At 36.5% G+C, this 11,429-nt stretch overlaps 1 pseudogene; it reads left to right on the top strand.

Annotated features, from left to right (window-relative positions):
• Window positions 1–313: 313 nt before the first annotated feature.
• Window positions 314–2,729, top strand: LOC146882283 (uncharacterized; annotated as a pseudogene).
• Window positions 2,730–11,429: the final 8,700 nt, after the last annotated feature.

Below are 11,429 nucleotides of genomic sequence, written 5' to 3'. Positions count from 1 at the left end.
CCAAATCTTTAACTCTTATGATTATGAAGATGATGATAAGGTGCTTATGGCTTCCTTGGAGTTTGAAGGCTATGCTATGAATTGGTGGAATCAAATCATCGTGGACATAGCTAGAAGAAGGCGGTTGCCAATTTCTACATGGGAGCAATTAAAGGTAGCTATGAAGGAAAGATTTGTGCCTCCTTATTATAAAAAAGAGATCTTCAACAAATTACAAAGACTTACACAAGGAAATAAAAGTGTTGAAGAGTATGTTCAAGAGATGGAGGTCACCTTGATGAAAGCTGAAGTGGAAGAAACATATATGGCTACAATGGCTAGATTCTTGAATGGATTAAATAGGAAGATTCAAGATGTGGTGGAAATGCACCATTATGAGACCTTGGAGGATCTTATTCACCAAACCACCAGAGTGGAACAACAGCTCAAGAGAAGAAGCGCCTATAGGAAGTCATCCATCTCATGGTCATTGAGAGATAAGGAGAAATATAAGAAGGAGGGGGCTACTTCTACCATTCCTAAATCTAAGGAAAAGGAGTCCTCAAATGGTAAAGTAACTTCTCAAGCTAAAAATGATGATTCTTCACGTTCTAGTGCAATAAAATCTTTTAAATGTTTGGTAGAGGACATATCGCAGCTGAATGTCCCAACAGAAGAACTTTGATGTTGTTGGCGAATGGTGAGTACATTAGTGAGCATTCCACGGGTGAATCATCTAAATCATCTAATAGTGATGAGGAGGAAAATGAGTGTGAAGTCCCCCATTTGGAGGGAGATCTCTTGATGCTTAGGCAATTGTTAGGTAGTATGAACAAGGAGGAAGATGAGACCCAGAGAAGAAATATTTTTCATTCTCGATGTATGGTTATGGGAAAGGTGTGTTCCCTCATCATTGATGGAGGTAGTTGTACAAATGTAGCAAGTAAACGGCTCGTGGAGAAGCTTGGTTTGGTGACATCTATACACCCTAGTCCTTATGCTTTGCAATGGTTGAGTGAGGATGGAGAATTGGTGGTAGATAAGCAGGCGAACATTGCTTTTTCTATCGGTAAATATGTTGATGAGGTAGTATGTGATGTGGTACCTATGGAGGCGAGTCACTTACTGTTGGGGAGGCCTTGGCAATGTGATAGAAAGGTAACCCATAATGGTCTAGCCAATAAGTATTCTTTCTTGTTTAAGGGCAAAAAGGTGTCCCTAACACCTTTATCTCCTAGAGAGGTTTGTGAGGATCAGCTTAAGATGCGAGTGAAAAGATAGCAAAAGCGAAAAGAAGGAAGAGAGAAAATTCCAGAAAGATACAAAAAAAGGAAACTAAAAAAAGTAAAGAGTGATAAAAGTCTTTTCTTGAGAGAAAAAGAGCTCAACAGAGTGTTGATTTCAAAACAACCCTTATATTTGCTTATGCCTAACAAGCTTATTTGTCTTTAGGTATGGAACAACTTCTCAAAGAATATCATGATGTCTTTCCTCAAGACATCCCTCATGGTTTACCTCCTCAAAAGGGTATTGAGCATAATATAGATCTCATTCCGGGTGCATCCCTTCCTAATAGGCCAACCTATATGAGTAATCCAGAAGAAATCAAAGAGATACAGAAACAAATGGAGAAACTTTTGGAAAAAGGATGGATTCGGGAAAGTTTGAGTCCTTGTGCTATGCAGTAATTCTGGTACCTAAGAAAGATGGATCGTGGAGGATGTGTAGTGAATGTAGAGCCATCAACAATATCACTATAAGGTATCACCATCCTATCCCTAGACTTAATGACTTGCTTGATGAAATGCACGATGCTTGTTATTTATCCAAAATAGATTTAAAAAGTGGTTATCATCAAATAAGGATGAGAGTTGGAGATGAATGGAAAAATTCTTTTAAAACTAAATTTTTCTTGTATGAATGAATGGTTATGCCTTTTGGGTTAACCAATGCACCTAGCACCTTTATGCGGTTAATGAACCATGTATTGAGGAATTTCATTGGTAAATTTTTGGTTGTATATTTTGATGATATTTTGATATATAGCAAAACACTTGATTCACACATGTGCCACGTAAAGAAAGTTCTAGAAGTACTGAGGCAGGAAAAACTATATGCCAATAAGTACAAATGCATTTTTTGTACTCATGAAATTGTTTTCCTATGGTTTGTAGTTAGCTCAAAAGGGGTAAAAGTTGATGAAGAAAAAATCAAAGCCATTAGGGACTGACCCATCCCTAAGAATGCAAGTGAGGTACGTAGTTTTCATGGCTTGGCTAATTTCTATAGGAGGTTTGTCAAGGATTTTAGAACCATAGCATCTCCACTAAATGAACATGTTAAGAAAGATGTGGGGTTTAAGTGGGGAAAGGAACAACAAGATGCTTTTGATAGTCTCAAATACAAACTCACACATGTACCTATCTTAGCTTTACCAAATTTTGACAAATCCTTTAAGATAGAGTGTGATGCTTCAAATGTGGGCATATGCGGTGTTCTCTTGTAGGAAGGGCATCATATAGCCTATTTCAGTGAACGGTTGAAAGGGGCGGTGGGAAACTATTCCACTTTTGACAAAGAGTTATATGCCCTTGTTAGAGCTTTGCATACTTGGCAACATTATTTGACTTATCAAAATGAGGCGGGATCCTATCTCTACTAATCTCTAATCCTGTTGCCAGGCTGGTGGTTTGTGCGATTCGTTTCCCGACTATACCATAACTGCGAGCTTCCTTCTCCGTCGCTTCTAACGAATCGCTTCAGGTGGTCAAAACATATCAAATCTTCTATCTTATCTTGCAGTGCTTTACATTCATCCATGGTGTGGTCATTATTGCGGTGGCATATGTAATGTTTGGACATATCAGCGCTCGGCGGGTTAAGGGTTTTGCTAGGAGGGGGAATTGATGAAGATGTGACCACCTCATCAAGTTCTAAGGAGGCCAACTCTAGAAGGATCACTAGGAGCATGACAAAAATGAAGGCATTATCCTCTCTATCTTTATTTTGCATTTCTTTAGTTTCAATTTCTTGAAATTGGTGTGGTTGACTATTTTGAGTTGACTTGTTAACCTTAACTTAAGGGTTGACTTGTTGACCCAAGATTAGCTTAACCTTAAACTAACATGCTAATAAATTCCTTAATTTGCTTTTGTAGGAATAAGAAAGGAGGATGACCACATAGGAGACACTTGGCGTCCTAAGGAAGTGAGAGAAGGAAGACTTTCTAGAAGCATCTAGAAAGGGGAGGCCCCAATGCCTTGGACACCATGACTTCTAGAAAGTTTTAGAACCCTCCTTTATGAGCCTTGGCCATGAAGACTTGCCACCTAGATGGCTTGGAAGAAAATTCACCCATGTGCACCCTAGGATGACCTACTTTCTAGAACATGCTAAATTTCTTTTGTAATCCTTTAACTTAGTTGTTTTGCTAAGGGACCACTAGACTTGTCTATTTAAGGGGACCTCTAACACTTGTACAAGGGTTAAACATTTTGGAGAATTTATACAATTTGTGTTTCAACCTTTTTGTGAGAGCATTTCTCCTTAGGGAGTACAGTTCTTTCAAGCCTTATCTTGCCTTGGCAAGTGGCGGCATACACCACTTATCTTCAAGGTTGTCATGGCTTCTTCTAGCCTAGCCTTGTAGTGGCGTGAATCATCCATTCCTCCCTTTTCCCTTGCTTTTCATTTTATGTTTCTTTACTCTTCTCGATTTATATTGTTTCTATTATATGCTTTTCCTTTTGGTTTCTTACTTTCCATTAATCTATTCTCCTCCTCTCTAGAACCTTGGAAAGGAACCTTCACATCTAGATAGCTTGCTATCTTATTGTCCAGTGGGGATTTCTTTGGTTTTCTTAATCAATCATCGCCATATTCATAAGTCTTAAAAAGGAACAAGATAATCCTACCTCAGGAATAAGATTCGTTTGTAATGCTTCTTCTAGGATACGCGAGGGTGAGGCACTTAGGGGTGTGTATCGTGAATATCTTGGTGGCTTGGGATCCTTAGGCCTGGGATTCGTTCTTGCGAAAGCTTTTTCAGCATTTCTTTCAACAGGTTGCAAGTCAGTGCGAAACTTAGTCTATAGCGTCTTCATTTCTTCCATGTGCATGTAATCAGCTACTCGTAGTTTTAGCTCATGCATGATGGTAGGAGGTTGGAGGCAAATATTATTTGTGAATGGTCCAGGTTTGAGGGCCAGGGCCATGCATTTTAGGACCACATCTTGTGTTAAGTTTTTGACTCTCAAGGCCGCCTTACCAAACCGATCGATAAAGGCTCTCAATGTCTCGTCTTGTTCTTGCCTTCCACTGAGGAGGGATAGTGGGGTGGCCTGATGGGGATGACTACCTCTGAACTAGGTGAAGAAGAGATTAGATAGGGTATCAAAACAGTGTATGAATACGGGGGCAAGGTCGTGAACCACTCCAAGGTTGGCCCTTTGAGGGTTGTAGGGAAGAATTTACACATTATAACATATTCACTTGTATATAGGCCGACATGAGTCACATAGATCTTCACGTGCTAGTCTAGGTCTGTGTCCTCTAACTGCCGTTATCGAAAGGATGTCGACGATTGTTTTTGCCTACGGTTACAAGGTGGCTGATAGCGGTCGAGAGGGTGATATTGTGATGGGTTGTGGTGAAGGTATGGGGGTAGGGTTGTACTCGCTCTCTTATGTTGTTACCTGATATATGGGAGTTTTGAATTCAACATGGATTTCCTTCTCCTTGCCTTTGTTATGCGCAACATCTATTTCTGCCTTTCTCCTCAAGCGGGAGTTTTCCTGCCTTAGGGCTTCCATCTCCTCAACACTACGTTTTTTGAATTCAACGAATTCTTGCTGCATCTTGGCTTGTCCTTTGAGGATGGCAGTAAGGTTAATCTAGTTAATGCCGACATCTTTGGATCCTAACCTAGCTTCCCTCATCTCGCTAAATTTGCTACGAGTTGAAATATTCAAACACTCTTGGATTGCTTTGGTAATAAGTCAATTTGGGCCCCACAGTGGGCACCAATTGTTCCTGCAGAAACAATAACATATTATTATAGGACTCAAATCTTATCTTACTGATGTGACCCTAACAAGCCCTACCTCAAATGCATCAACAAGCCCAAGCCCACATCAAGGCCCAATCACTAGAAGCATGATTGGAGAGATTCACATGGGCCTCTCACAAGATGATCAAGTCAATCATGGGCTTTTTACATTATTCACATGGGCTAAAGAAATATCTAAAATATGAGATGATGCATGAAGGAAGTAGTCTAGATTTAAATTGGGCCATTGTTTAGGTTTTGCTTTCAATAAAAGCTAGAACACTTTTTGGGATCAATTGGGTCGAGCCCAATGTGCTACCTTTGGCCGAGAATTCTTGAGTGACTCTCCATTTGGATGCAAGCAAAGCATGAACTAAGCAAGGAGAATGTGATGGAAGCATGGTGCGTGTGACTTGGGCAAGGAGAGTGTGATACGCCACTTGGCATCATCAAGACTCATCTACTACATCACATGGTCTACAATCAAGCTTTTTCTCCAAGCTACATTTGCATTTCATCTTTGTTGCATTTTCTATTCATTTGGCCGGCCATGTGCCTATAAATAGAGCCACTCAAATATTGTAATGGTTACTCTTGAATTGCTAATAGATGCTAGTGTTTGAGATCACTCCACACTTCTATTAATTTGAGAGCATACATGGCTAACCTTCTCCTTCATCTCCTCTAGCCACCTTCCATACCATAGCTCCACTTCTACTCTTCATCTTTACCAAATTCTCCATTTCCGAGAGCTACTTTCCTCTAATTCTCCAAATTCTGCTGCACTCCATCTTCTCCTCATCATTCTCCATGGATTTCCTTCCTTTCCTACTCCAAGGACGTCCATCACTTACCCCAATCTTTGAACATCTCGGATGGAAGCTCTCTGGCCTTGTTTGGGATGTCCCCATATCTTGTTGCTTGAAGGGTGAATTTTGGAGTTACCTACAGAAAATGCTCCGACGATCAAGTAAGCAAAAGCTCTAAAAATGAAATCTCAATTTTTAGCACTAATGAATTGCGTACCTTTTATTGCTAGCCTCCACTCTTATTTATAGGAGATTAACCTTATTTTACTAGTTTTAAATAATGGGTTATGCCTCCATTGGGCTCATATGGACCTGATTAAGCATAGGCTTTAGGTTCCACGTTTCCCCTACAATTTAACTATTTTATTCAAAGTTAAAGTAGGCAGACTACTGGTTAAGGAAAGACTGTGTAGTTTAGTGAATATGGTCGTCATGTAATTGTTATTTTAAGTTCGATAAGAACTTAGTTAGTGGGTTTTTAATAAGTTAGCGGTCCATCTATAAGTTAGCGGTCTATTTATAAGTTAGCAGTGCATCTATAAGTTAGCGGTCTATCTTTAAGTTAGCAGTTTATCTATAAGTTAGCGGTGTAATCCGAGTATCGTGATATAATGGCTAACTCAGCCATTAGTTCATGGCGGTTAATCTGGCTAGTATGGTACAATTTTATTGGAAATTGAGATGTTCTCTACTCTTTTTAATTCAGAGAATAAGAAATCTCTTTTTAATTCAGAGAATAAGAAATCTCTTTTAATATATATAAAATAATATAGTTTGGATTTAAAATTTCAAATTGTAAAAAAAATTAAATAAAATTAAATTTAACACTTAAAATATAAAACATATACAAAAATAGTCTTTTCAATACATGTTTTTAATTTTTCTGATTAAAAATATAAAAATTCAAAGTTCAAAAGATTTGATATTTATAACAATATAATAATATATTATAAAAAATAATAATATTAACATAATAATAATAATAATATATTTTACAAAAAATTATAAAATTTTGAATTTCAATCTTACTAAAGACAAACATTCATATCTTGAAATTTGAAATATATATAGTAATAAAGTTTAAATTTTAAATTTGAAATTTCAAAAAGTTATGAGAATATCTTACTTAAGATTGAATTTGAAATTCAAAATCCTAAAAATTTGTAAAAAACAAAGTCTTTTTTATGGATCATTTTAATGTCTTTAAAAACTCTAAGATATTTTTAATCTATGAGAAAAATTTGTATTTAAGATAAGAACAAAATCATAAGCTGAAAAATTTAAAAGATTTAGTGAAAATACGTACATAATTACAATTAAAAATAACAAAAATTAAATATGTGATACGAGACAAAAAAAATATAATATTTAGGAACAAAATCTTAAAAATAAAATGTTCAAAAGTTGGTTCTTAATAATATCATATGTTATAATATATAAAAATATTTAATAATAATATAATAACATATTAGCACTAATACCGTAATAATAGTAACACTAACTAAAATATGGTGTAAAATAATAAATAAATAATTGAATAATGACACCGTTTGATGAAGGATTGACCACTCAATGACCTATGGAGACTCCCCATGAAGAATTACAAGAAGTATGACTAAAGGGGAAGATCTTTCTTTTATGTCTATTTCTTTATTTTCCATCTTAATTTTGTGATTTCCCTAAGTTGACTTCATTGACTCAATTTTGGTTGCCTTGTTGACCTTTGACTATGGTTGACTCATTGACCAAAGTTGACTTAACTTAAGCCAACATGCTAATCCTTGTTTAAGTTGTTTTGTAGGTTAATTTTAGTAGAAAGAAGCATGAGAGGTGGCACATGGTGATTAGGGAGCATGAATGATGTGGAGGAGAGAGTAAAGCAAAAGCAAAAAGCATAAAGCAAAAATAGACATTGTACCTTTTGTCTCTTTTGTTCTTTATGCCCCTTTAGCATGATTTGGAGACCACTTTTGTCTCATTTTCCCTCCTAGGCCGAGAATCCACATGGGAAGACACATCATCATTTCATTTTGTGCTAGCTTGGAGATGCTTCTAGAATTAGGGTTTTCCTTGCTTTTCTAGTTAGCCTTTTTTTCATCTTTTGTATTCTTCTCCAAACGCATCACCACCAAAATCGCCGCCCCTGTTCCCACCCCTGTGGTCGCCTGTTGCTACTGCCACTACTGCTACCTCGCCACTCCCAATTGTCGCCGTGATGGCCTCCTTCCGGTATCGTAGTCACTATCCTTCCCTATTGCAAAATGTAGTTCTTCTCCTCCAAAGGCATCACCGTAGTCGCCGCCATTGTCACCACCCGTGCTACTTCCACTTTCGTTGTTGTTCCACTCCCAATCTGTGTCGTGACAACATCCTTCCAGTAACGCTGTCGCTGGCCTCCTCCCATTGCGAAACTCAAAACATAGTTTTCGGTAATGCTGTTCGGGTAAGGGTTTTATTGTTTGAGCAATCATCCAACCTTTTAATTCATCTTTACCAATCATTTTTGTGCTGATAGTTGCTTCCATTTTTATGGCGAGAGGAATTCGAATTAGGCTTCTGGGTGAGTGGGGGTTTCTACGGAGAAGGGGTTGTTGTGGAAGAAGAGTGTTGTGTTTGGTGTTGCTCCGACCGTTGAGGTGCTCTGACCGTGGGGGTTTGGTGATGTTGGGCTATCGCGGAGGTACCCGTTTTCCTTTAAGTTTTCTTCCTACTACAGTGCATCTGAATTGAATATGATATGAATTGAATGTGATATGCATCTGAATTGAATGTAATTTTAAGCATCTGAATTGAATTTAATGTGATAGAGCATGTTGCTGTTGTCATTAGAAGCTTAATTTCATGATAATTATTTGTACAAAAAACATGCCTCTTAAACCTGAAAATTAAATACCTATAATAATAAGGATGTGAAGCATGTGAGATTGAAATAATCGAAATGGAAAGGAAAACATAGAAGTGTAGTTGTACTTGACTTGGAGATGCCAACTTTGGCTTGTTTTCATTATTGCTGCATTAGCCTAATAGGGTTTAACTCTTATCATGGCATGTGGTTGATTTGGATAGAAAGATCACATTCCAGTGTTTTGTGTTTTGGTTTTTTTTTTTGCACACACCCATAATATCTTGCTGTAGAAAATGACCTATGCAGTTTCTAAATTTTATTTTAGTCCTATATAGGATTCTCATGTCTTGTGTTTATGTGGAACTTTTCATGTTGGCCCCACCCACTCTCTCTTATCGATAATCACTCTTACTGACCTTCACCCTTTTGTTTTCCCAACAAAACAACCATGTCCATTTTCACAACTCACAAAAAAATGTTGATATGTTCACATTTACTTGCCTTCACTACCCCACATGAGTTGGAACCATTTGAAAAGCAACATCATCTCTATATAGATGCATGTATTTTGAACTGCTTATGTTGTGAGTGTAGACTACTTATGCATAAACTAAGTCACACAAGTTAGCCTCCACATATGAATTTTCGTTTTCCATGTTATTCCTCACTTTGGCCTTAGTTTTCATCCTTCTTATACTAATTAGAATGTGTTTGCATCATTGCTTAACAATTCATTTGCTAATTTGGTAGTCTTAGCTCATTTTGGCCAATTTCTAGTTCATTTTTTTTTGGTTTTGACTAGGCAAACTCGAATTACCTTGTTAATTCTGAGTTGTGATATTTTCTCCACCTTTCTTTTGTTAATTAGAACTTGTCCAAGTAGTTTTACAAGAGTTATATGCACTAGTGTACTTAATTTCTAATTTTTCGCAATTTTAGCATAGTTTAGTGGTAGTTTTAGGTCTTAAGGACTTAGATTTCGAGTTGTTGTTATTTTTAGTTATGTGAATTGTTTTGTAGTCATATTTTGGAATTAGCAAATTGTGTGGATAGTTAAATTAAAGTTTCATATGTTAGGGTAGTACATGCACATAGAAAGACTTAATTTAGTAGAGTAGTCTTGGTTTTAGGTAGTGATTTTGTGATTTTGTGTAAATCTTGTAGGAGACAGTTTGTGAGTTAGGATTAAGTTTTCTTAAGTCATTTTAACCTTGTCCAGGTAGTTTCTATCCACTTCTACCATGATTTAGCATAACCATAGTTTTTAGCCTAGTTTTAGTGTGTTTTTAGAGATTTTAGGTAGTCAAAGTTTGAGTTTTAGGTAGGATTTCAGTTTTGAGTTATTTCTTAGGTTCCTTTTGTCATTTTAAGTTTGTTGAGTAGGTTCTTGGTTTTGTTTTTACTAGTTTTCATAGATATCATATTAGAGAAAAAAATGCAAAAAGTCAACTCATGGTCAACTTAGCAACTTTTCATCCAATTTAGTGCTTATTTTGGCCACTGTTTCAGCTGCATTTTCTGCCATGGGATCACTGTCTTTGCATCAAACTAAGCCACAAAGTTAGCCACTCTAATTCAATGAGAAAAACATTAACTAAGTTGTGAGTGGTAGACTACTTATGCATAAACTAAGTCACACAAGTTAGCCTCCACATATGAATTTTTGTGTTCCATGTTATTCCTCACTTTGGCCTTAGTTTTCATCATTCTTATACTAATTAGAATGTGTTTTACATCATTGCTTGACAGTTCCTTTACTAATTTGGTAGTCTTAGCTCATTTTGGCCAATTTCTAGTTCATTTTTTGGTTTTTGACTAGGCAAACTTGAATTACCTTGTTAATTCTAAGTTGTGATCTTTTCTCCACCTTTCTTTTGTTAATTAGAATATGTGTATTAAAGCACCCTAAAAATTCTCCATCAGTTTTCACTTGCATTTAAGGTTCAAATAAAAAGTCAAAGTTTAGTCAACTTTCTAAATGGCTTCTTATTTTACAAATACATTGACTATCTTCTTTTGTGTAGTTCCTTCTTCTTTGACTCAACCTCAACCCTTCTCTACTATTTTTGGTATGTATTTTTCATTGTAATTTGTTTTTGTTGTTTCAATATATATGATTGAAGTATGATTATAGCAAATACCAATTGCTTTATATAATTGCTACCTTGAAATCAAGTTTACCTTGAGATCAAATGCCTTCTACATGCATGGGCTTAAGTAGTAATAAGTTTATTACTTAAGTCCAATGTTTGATAATTGTCCTTTGTTGCACTTATGCAGTGTAACATAATATTTTCCTCCTTTGGTTTATCCTAGGACATGGCCGAATTGGACTATAATATTGGTGCAAAAATTGAAATCAAGTTAACTAGAGGTGTGCTAGAATGAAGAAATTATTCATGCACCCTCTATCTTTGCCTTCTACATGCATGGGCTTAAGTAGAAATAGGTTTATTACTTAAGTCCCATGTTTGATAATTGTACTTCGTTGCACTAGCATAATGTAAAATAACATTTTCCTCCTTTGGCTTGTCCTAGGACATGGTCGAAGTTCCCATCCACCATGGTTGGATGTATGATTGTTGTTATCTTGGAAGAAAAAGTTTGAAGGAAGATTTTCTCATAGGAGTTGAAGACTTTGTTTGGACGGCTCGACAATATAAATATTATGCTCTTGATGGAGGGATTAAATGCCCATGCTTAAAGTGCCAATGCACTAAAATTTTGAAAGACGAGGTGGTTAAAGTTC

This window comes from Vigna unguiculata, chromosome 10 (assembly GCF_037176805.1).
Source record: "Vigna unguiculata cultivar grain cowpea cultivar isolate G323 ecotype 2 chromosome 10, ASM3717680v1, whole genome shotgun sequence".
Lineage (NCBI taxonomy): Eukaryota > Viridiplantae > Streptophyta > Magnoliopsida > Fabales > Fabaceae > Vigna > Vigna unguiculata.
The sequence above is the reverse complement of the archived record's forward strand: the minus strand, read 5'-3'. Positions and strand labels throughout refer to the sequence as shown.